At 39.3% G+C, this 9,673-nt stretch overlaps 1 pseudogene across 1 annotated transcript; it reads left to right on the forward strand.

Moving 5' to 3' along the window:
• The first annotated feature begins 7,775 nt into the window (after positions 1 to 7,775).
• On the forward strand, positions 7,776 to 9,455 carry LOC112619174 (annotated as a pseudogene). The gene has a single exon (XR_003118186.1). The product of XR_003118186.1 is annotated as a heterogeneous nuclear ribonucleoprotein A1-like (transcript).
• The last annotated feature ends 218 nt before the right edge of the window (positions 9,456 to 9,673 follow it).

The following is a 9,673-nucleotide window of genomic DNA, read 5'->3' on the forward strand; positions in this document are numbered from 1 at the left end:
TAAAATTTAAAAAAACAATAAAAGAAAAATCAGGTGTGGTGGTATGCATATGTAGTCTCAACTACTCAGGAGGTTGAGGTGGGAGAATCACCTAAGCCCGGGAAGTTGAGGCTGAAGTAAGTTGTGCTCGTATACTACTGCACTCCAGCCTGGGCAACAGGGAGAAACCCTGTGTCGAAAGAAAAAAAAAAAAAAGAAAAGAAAACTTGTTGGCCAGGCACGGTGGCTCACAGCTGCAATGCCAGTGCTGTGGGAGGCTGAGGCAGGAGGCTCACTTGAGCCCAGGAGTTTGAGGTTACATTGAGCTACAATTGTACCACTGTACTCTAGCCTGGGTGACAGAGCAAGACTCTGTCTCTACAAAACATAAAAAAGAAAAAGAAAACTTGTCAAAATTATTTTATTTTTTGTTTTGTTTTAGAGATGGAGTTTCACTCTTGTTGCCCAGGCTGGAGTGCAGTGGTGTGATCTCAGGCTTTCTGCAACCTCTGCCTCCTTAGTTCAAGCGATTCTCCTGCCTTAGCCTCCCGAGTAGCTGGGATTACAGGTGCCTGCCACCACGCCTGCCTAATTTTTTGTATTTTTAGTAGAGATGGGGTTTCACCATGTTGGCCAGACTGGTCTTGAACTCTTGGCTTCAGTTGATCCACCTGCCTCAGCCACCCAAAGTGCTGGGATTATAGGCGTGAGCCACTGCGCCTGGCCTCAAAATTATTTTAAATAAGAATGAGAGTTGAAAAGTTAGGACCATTACTTTCATACATTGCTGCTGGTGGGAATGCAAAGTAGTACTGCCACATGAGGAGAAATTGACATCTAACAAAATGTCATAAGCATTTACCCTTCTATCCAGAAAATCCTTCTTTTAGAATTTACCCTGAAGATACACCTCAAATAATATGAAAATACATCTGCACGAGGTTATTTATTGCAGCATTATTTTGTATTATAAATTATGAGACACCACCAAAATGTTAAGAAATGGATTGAATAAGGCCGGGCATGGTGGCTCATGCCTGTAATCCCAGCACTTTGGGAGGCCGAGAAGGGCGAATTACGAGGTCAGGAGATCAAGACCATCCTGGCTAACATGGTGAGACACCATCTCTACTAAAAATACAAAAAATTAGCCGTGCATGGTGGCGGGTGCCTGTAGTCCCAGCTGCTTGGGAGGCTGAGGCAAGAGAATGGCGTGAACCCGGGAGATGGAGTTTGCAGTGAGCCAATATCGCGCCACGGCACTCCAGCATGGGTGACTAAGCGAGACTCCGTCTCCAAAAAAAAAAAAAAACAAAGAAAGAAATCGTTGAATAAACTGTGATGCTTTCACACAATAGAGCATCATGCAGCTGTAAAGAAAAAATGCAGAAGATCTTGAATCCATGGCTGAGTGTGGTAGCTTATGTCCGTAATCCCAGCACTTTGGGAGGCTGAAGTGGGAGGATCACTTGAGGCCAGGAGTTTGAGACCAGCCTGGGCAACATAGTGAAGCAGTCACTGTCTCTACAAAAAATTTTTTTTTAATTAGCCAGGGATGGTGGCATGTTCCTGTAGTCCCAGCTACTAAGGAGGCTGAAGCAAGAAGACTGCTTGAGCCCAGGAGTTCAAGACTACAGTGAGCTGTGATCACACAACTCACCTCCAGCCTGGGTGACATGACAGAGCGAGATCATCTCTAAACAGACAAACAAAAACGATCTTTATGAACTCATATGGGGGAGTTCCATGATACACTGTCAAGAGAAAAAAAGCAAAGTACAAAAGAATATGCAACCTTTCATGTAAGAAAAAGTGTAAATAAGAAAATACACACGTAACTGTTCATTGTTTAAAAATGCAATACAGGAATAAAAACTAGAAACCACTGAAGTTTGTTGCTTAGACAGGTGGGCAGGAAGGAAGAGAAAAGGACGGAGAGAAGGAATAACATTTCACTGAGTTTAATCTTTTGCATAGTTTTGGATATTGGAAGTGTGCTAGCGTTTTGCATATTCAAACTAATCTAAAGTAATTGGGGGAAGACTAAAATGGAATACAAACAGATAAACGAACCCAATTGTATCTCAAAAGAATATCCACAGTGAAGGGGAATAAAGAATGAATTTAAGTAATTTTTCAGCACAGTATTTTGACTATAAACCTTCAGTTTATCAACAAAAAGAAGTGCATAGATAAACAAATAAATCTTATATTCAACTTAATAGATCTGGTTTTTTGTAGAAGTGTAAGAATTCTGAAACTATTTTCTATGATTTCCAGATCTGAACAAATAAGCAAATACGCTAATGTTGTTGGTAACCAGAGTTCTTACTGTGGAAGTTAAGGAGACATAACTACGAAACCAGCAAGGCAAGCACAACCTTACAGAGGGGGCTTGGAATTAGAGATGATTAGTATTTCTGGCTTTGTCCAGCCAAAGGCCCAAAGCGCTGACATTCTAGTGGAATGAGCATGCTCTAACACACAATTCTTGGTTTCTGAAAAACAGAAAAACATTTTCTTCTGCTCAAGAGAACCAGAAATTCTTGAAGAAACGGTTGATTCAAGGACTAGGGCAGGAAAAGTGTAAGATAAATCTGGAACATGATGCTATAACAGAAATTAAGAAATAATGGCACCATATCAAAAGTATGCAAGACACACCTGAAGGCACTAAGTATCCAAATATAAAGCAGTAATAGATTATAAGCAAATGAATATAATAAGAATTCATAAATTTGTACAAATGCATACATACATACATAAAGAACAGCTCTTCCTTACTGTAGAATGCCAACTAATAAATGCAGAACAAATAACACTGTTAGAAAATCACCATTTTGCTACCATTCTAGTAATAGACACAGGCCATAATTATCAAGAAATGCTAAAACATGTGGGTGAAAGTTTGATGAGGATCAAGATATTTGCAGTCCCAACAAAGCTCTCCTCAAACATAATTATTAATTTGAAAAGGAAAACTAGAAACTCAGTAAGCACCACTTTAGCATAGGAATGAAAGTCATCACCACTATGGAACAAATCTGCATCACGTGCTTTCTAGTACGATGCACTGACAAGAATACATCACTTCTGTGGTATTCTAGCCAAAAGTATATAATCTAAATCTAACAATGTGGACATATCAGACAAGCCCAAATAGAGGGATATTCTGTAAAACAATTGGCCTGACTATACCGTTCAGAATATCAAGGTTGTAAAAGAAAAAGAAGGAGGAATTGTTCCAGGTTAAAGGAGAATAAAAGACCAGATGATCAAATGCAATATGTGATGCTGGATTTGATCCTGGCCTAGAAAAAAATTCGCTATAAATGATATTATTTGGATGATTGGTAAAATTGGAATATGGACTATAGATTAGATAACAGTGGTTATCAGTGTTAAATTCCTGCTATATTGTGGATATGTAAGAGAATTCTTTGTTTTAAGAAATGACAAATATTTCAGATGGTGCAAATGCTAATTACTTCAATCTGATCACTATACATTATATGTACAGGAACACCACTATGTGCCCCGTGAATAAGTACAATTGTTATTTGTCAATTAAAAAATAAAAGTAAAAAGAATTGTTTTTAGAGTGTATATAAGGAAGTATCTAGAAGTAAAGGAGCATAATGTATGTAACCTACTCTCAACGAGCCCAGATGAAGAATGATAAAGCAAATGTGGCAAATGTTAACAATTGGTCAGTTGTTGTATAAAACTAGTGTTGTATAATAAACACTAGTTTTTTGCTACTCCTCTGATTGAAAGATGGAGTCCAATTTCCCACCTTTAAATCTGAGCTGGCTTCTTCTTTTTTTTTTTTTTTGAGATGGAGTCTCACTCTGTTGCCTAGGCTGGAGTGCAGTGGCACGATCTTGGTTCAGTGCAACTTCCACCACCCAGGTTCAAGCAATTCTCCTGCCTCTGCCTCCCAAGTAGCTGGGACTACAGGCGCCCGTCACCATGCCTGGCTAATTTTTGTATTTTTAGTAGAGACAGGGTTTCGCTATGTTGGGCAGGCTGGTCTTGAACTCCTGGCCTCAGGTGATCCCCCCCACTCAGCCTCCCAAGTGCTGGGATTACAGGCGTGAGCCACTGTGCCCGGCTGGAGCTGGCTTTAGTGACTTGAATAACAGAATGTGGGGGAACTGATGCTTTGCAACTTGCAGGACTGTCATGAGAAACTTTACGCCTTCAACCTGGGGCTCTTGGAACACGTTGTCTGGGAACCTTGAACTGCTATAAGACATCCAACTCCCTGACACCACCGCACTGAAAGTGTCTTGTGTAGGTGTTCCTGTCAATAGTTCCCATTGGATCCAGCCTTCCAGCCATCCTCAGCAAGGTGCCAGAAGCTCTTTTGGATTCTCCAGACCCATCCATCCACTTGCCAAATACTATCCTATGACTTCTGTGAACACCACATTGAACGTAAATCACTAAACTGAGCTCTGCCCAAATTCTTGTCATAGAAAAGAATAATATATAGTTATAATGGTGCTTGTTTTAAGCCATCAGGTTTTGGAGTAGATCTTTATACAGAAATTGATAACTAGCACTAGGTGACTGATAAAAACGGTATTCTTTGTATTGTTTTTGCAACTTTTCTGAACATTTGATATTATTCTTAAATTAAAAGAAAAAAAGTTAGAGCCAGAAATGAATGGCTAAAATGAGTATGTATTTCTGTTTAAACCAATGGCCCTTTCTCCCAGCGGGAAAATCATTCAGCAGTTTCTTAAATCTGTGCCAATCTCTGGATCCAAGTTGAGCTCTCTGAGTGAAACATTATGAGTCGAAACCATGAAGGGGTTCGTTGAGCTTAGATTCTCAATGTGGAACTAAGATTCATCCAAATGGAAACATCCTATCAAAAGAGCTTGCCTCTCTGCTATTCCCATGGTTCTTCTGCTTTTCCACTGGGTATCTCAGCGATATTGCAACTCAGCATAACCTAAATCAGACCCACATTTTCACCTCCTTGAGAGCTGACCCCCATCAAAACAAACAAACAAACAAATAAAAAAAGTTGGCTCTCCTTTAGCTAACATAAAAGAGGGAAATGGCATATGAATACACAAAAGGGTTCTTAGCTGCCGTAATTAAATAAATATGAAACTAAGAAACAAGCAAAAGATTTGCTTATCATATTGGCATAAATAAAAGGTTGTGAAAATATGCAAGTTGATGAGAATATAAACATACAGGCAAGTTCCTACATGGTTGTACAATTAAGGTATTTAAAAACTTTCACAGGTCTCAGGCAGTCTTACTTTTGAAAGCCATACCCTACAGTATATAAAATATATTAAACTACACATACATTCATAGTAAGTGTAATTTTTGCTGATACTGAAATATTGAAAGGGTTTTTAAAATAATTTTTCTTTTGAAATGTCTTGGCTATAAGTAATTTTTATAATGGGCTATTGAATTTATAACAGGCTATTTGATTTATGATAGGCCATTTATCAACAAGAATTCACATACTTGTGAATTCCTGCAAAATGAGTAAAATATATAGCCTACAAATTTTTTTTTCAAATATAATGAACTTTTTAGGAATAATAACATTACAAGTAATACATTGTAGAGCTATTTGATGAAATATTTATTGATCTCAAATTTGCAGTTTCCCTTTGTGTTAGGAAGCTAATATATGCTTTTCAGTGCCCAAACCTGTTCCTAGACCCCTAATGATAAACTATGCCTACAGAACATTTTAATGATGAAATGGCCCTAGACAAACATCTCTGCGGGACAATTATGCAATGTCTATAAAAATTGTAAATGTGCATACTTTTTTCACCAAGAAATTCCACCAGAACTAATTTATCCTACACATATACTCACAAATGTACCCAAATATGTCTTTAAAATATATATATTTTAAATATAATATATATTTTATATATATATTTTTTTACTTTAAGTTCCGGGATACATGTGCTGAATGTGTAGGTTTGTTACATAGGTATACATGTGCCATGGTGGTTTGCTGCACCTATCAACCCATCATCTAGGTTTTAAGCCCTGCATGCATTAGGTATTTGTCCTAACACTCTCCTTCCCCTTGCTGCAACCACCTGACAGACCCCAGTGTGTGCTGTTCCCCTCCCTGTGTCCAAATTTGTCTTTACAAGAGTGTTCATTGCTACATTGTTTGTAACAACAAAGAATAGAAGAAACTTAAAATATCCATCAATCATGGACTGAGTAAATAAATCATGGCATGTCTGTCCACTGGAGTACCGTGCAGCTCTTGAAAATATTGGTGTACATCTAACTGTGTTGATGTGGAAAAGTCTCTTTGTGTATTATCAAATGAAGCAAGTGAAGGTTCAAAACATTGTGTATAGAACCCCATCTCCCTTCTTGCTGCATATCAGTTTTTTTTAAGAAGAAGCTATACATTTCCACATATGTTTTTGTGTTTGTGAAATAGTTCTAGAAACCTCGATGGTGGTTGTCGCTATGGAGTTGGACAGGGATGGGGCAAGAGAGGGTCACTGGGTTTTCTTTGAATAAATCTATAGGTTATTTTCATTTTCAACAAAGGGTAAAAGGAGAAGGAAGATGAGGCAAGAGAAGAAAAAGAAAAACATATTTCTAAACTGGACCACAAAGTTTGCCTGGCCATGACTCTGTCCTCTATGGATTTATCTTGTGCTACTCACTTTCACTGTCCTTCAGGCTCTAGCTCACTAGACTGCTCCCCATTCTTTGCATTTTCAATCCTCCCTCTGACCTCTGGATCTTCACACATGCTGTTCCTTCTAACTGGAACTACCCCAACTAGCACACACAGTTAGCTTTTACTTCCTTTTAAATGACTTCTTGCTCCTGAGGGAAGCCTTCTGTGACTTCTCAGGCTGGGCCAAGTTCCCCATTATGCATTCTTGTTTGTTATTGAATTTATGCATTCAATGCTTTTCATGCATGGCACCAATCACAGTTTAAAATTCTGTATCTGTGGGCTGTTGTTTAACATCTGGCTCCCCTAGTAAATTGCTGCTAACCATTTCACTATCACTTAGCACCACATATGACACATATGAGGTGTTCCATAAGTATTAATGAGTAAATGAATCAACTAAGGGGGTTGCAAGGGGCAAGTCTCCCAATACGGAGTGGGGCGTTGTTTACCTAGTATGGCTCCTTTCAAGTTCTTCCCACTCAGTAGTCTCCTAATTTGAGCTAATGGCTTTACCTTTGTTGTGGGAAAGTGTCCTGCAAAGGTCTGCCCTTCAGAAATGTTAGAACACACAAGAGTGAACCCTTTTTTATGGAAAACTGGAGGAGGTGTTCATTTCAACGTTGTTAGAACTCGGCAAAATAAAAGTTTATTTTATGTTGGACACATTTTGTCATACATATGTCAAACAGGCCTAAAATAAATATAACAGAAGTAAGTATATAGACAAAACAAAGGCAAAAGGAGATTTTCACTGCCAATATGACCAATGGATCTGATCCTCCCAAAGAGAACAATATAAACTTGGATAAACATAAAAAAAAAAAAAAAATGACCTGGGCCTGAAGAATGATGGTAAGCAGGTAGATTCTGGAGAGGCATCTACACTTGGAAAACATGAATGGCACAGATTGAATTACTCACACGTGTGGCTTTTAGCCTTTGTTCCAGGTCTAAATCAGTACTACACAAAGTAGCTAAATCTCTGCTAGAAAACCAATAGTCTTTCTGGCCTGAAAAAACTAGAGGACCCTTTTCTGCCTGTGGACGCCACGGAAGAAGCATCCTTAAAGTCTCTCTTCTCCCTGCCCTCATGTCTAAGTCAGAGTCTCCTACAGAGCCCAAACAGCTAAGGAAGCTCTTCATTGGAGGGTTGAGCTTTGAAACAACCAATGAGAGCCTGAGGAGCCATTTTGAGCAATGGGGAACACTCCAGGACTGTGTGGTAATGAGAGATCCAAACACCAAGCTCCAGGGGCTTTGGGTTTGTCACATGGGCCACTGTGGAGGAGGTGGATGCAGCTATGAATGCAAGGCCACACAAGGTGGACGGAAGAGTTGTGGAACCAAAGACAGCTGTCTCAAGAGAAGATTCTCAAAGACCAGGTGCCCACTTAACTGTGAAAAAGATATTTGTTGCTGGCATTAAAGAAGACACTGAAGAACATCACCTAAGAGATAATTTTGAACAGTATAGAAAAATTGAAGTGATTGAAATCATGACTGACCGAGGCAGTGGCAAGAAAAGGGGCTTTGCTTTTGTAACCTTTGACAACCATGACTCCGTGGATAAGATTGCCATTCAGAAATACCATACTGTGAATGGCCACAACTGTGAAGTTCGGAAAGCCCTGTCAAAGCAAGAGGCAGCTAGTGCTTCATCCAGCCAAAGAGGTCGAAGTGGTTCTGGAAACTTTGGTGGTGGTCGTGGAGGTGGTTTTGGTGGGAATGACAACTTTGGTCGTGGAGGAAACTTCAGTGGTCATGGTGGCTTTGATGGCAGCTGTGGTGGTGGTGGATATGGTGGCAGTGGGGATGGCTATAATGGATTTGGTAATGATGGAAGCAATTTTGGAGGTGGTGGAAGCTACAATGATTTTGGCAATTATAACAACCAGTCTTCAAATTTTGGACCCATGAAGGGAGGAAATTTTGGAGGCAGAAGCTCTGGCCCCTATGGTGGTGGAGGCCAATACTTTGCAAAACCATGAAACCAAGATGGCTATGGTGGTTCCAGCAGCAGCAGTAACTATGGCAGTGGCAGAAGATTTTAATTAGGAAACAAAGCTTAGCAGGAGAGGAGAGCCAGAGAAGTGACAAGGAAGCTACAGGTTACAACAGATTTGTGAACTCAGTCAAGCACAGTGGTGGCAGGGCCTAGTTGCTACAAAGAAGACATGTTTTAGACAAATACTCATGTGTATGGGCAAAAAACTCAAGGACTGTATTTGTGACTAATTGTATAACAGGTTATTTTAGTTTCTGTTCTGTGGAAAATGTAAAGCATTCCAACAAAGGGTTTTAATGTAGATTTTTTTTTTTGCACCCATGCTGTTGATTGCTAAATGTAATAGTCGGATCGTGACACTGAATAAATGTCTTTTTTTTTAATGTGCTGTGTAAAGTTAGTCTACTCTGAAGCCATCTTGGCAAATTTTCCCAACAGTTTGAAGTTAGAATTCCTTCAGGATGATGCCAGGTTCTATTTGGAATTTATATACAATCTGCTTGGGTGGAGAAGCCATTGTCTTTGGAAACCTTGGTGTAGTTGAACTGATAGTTACTGCTGTGACCTGAAGTTCACCATTGAAAGGGATTACCCAAGCAAAATCATGGAATTATTGGTTATAAAAGTGATTGTTGGCACATCCTATGCGATATATCTAAATTGAATAATGGTACCAGATAAAATTATAGATGGGAATGAAGCTTGTGTATCATCCATTATCATGTGTAATCAATAAACGATTTAATTCTCTTGAATGAAATGAAAAAAAAACCCAAAAAACTAGAGGACAGAGTTCAGGGCAACTGAAGCCACTGAGAAGTGAGAAGGGATTCTGTAAAGGACACAGCTAGAGAGGAGAAGTCCCAAATTCTGTGCAAAATCTCTACCCTAATTTCTGCATAGCCCTTGATCCATGCATACCTGGGCAGATTGTGAGCATCCGAGTTAGGAAAAAAATAAGTGAACTGAGTTTTCAGGTAGTA

The sequence above is a fragment of the Theropithecus gelada genome, chromosome 2 (genome assembly GCF_003255815.1).
Source record: "Theropithecus gelada isolate Dixy chromosome 2, Tgel_1.0, whole genome shotgun sequence".
Lineage (NCBI taxonomy): Eukaryota > Metazoa > Chordata > Mammalia > Primates > Cercopithecidae > Theropithecus > Theropithecus gelada.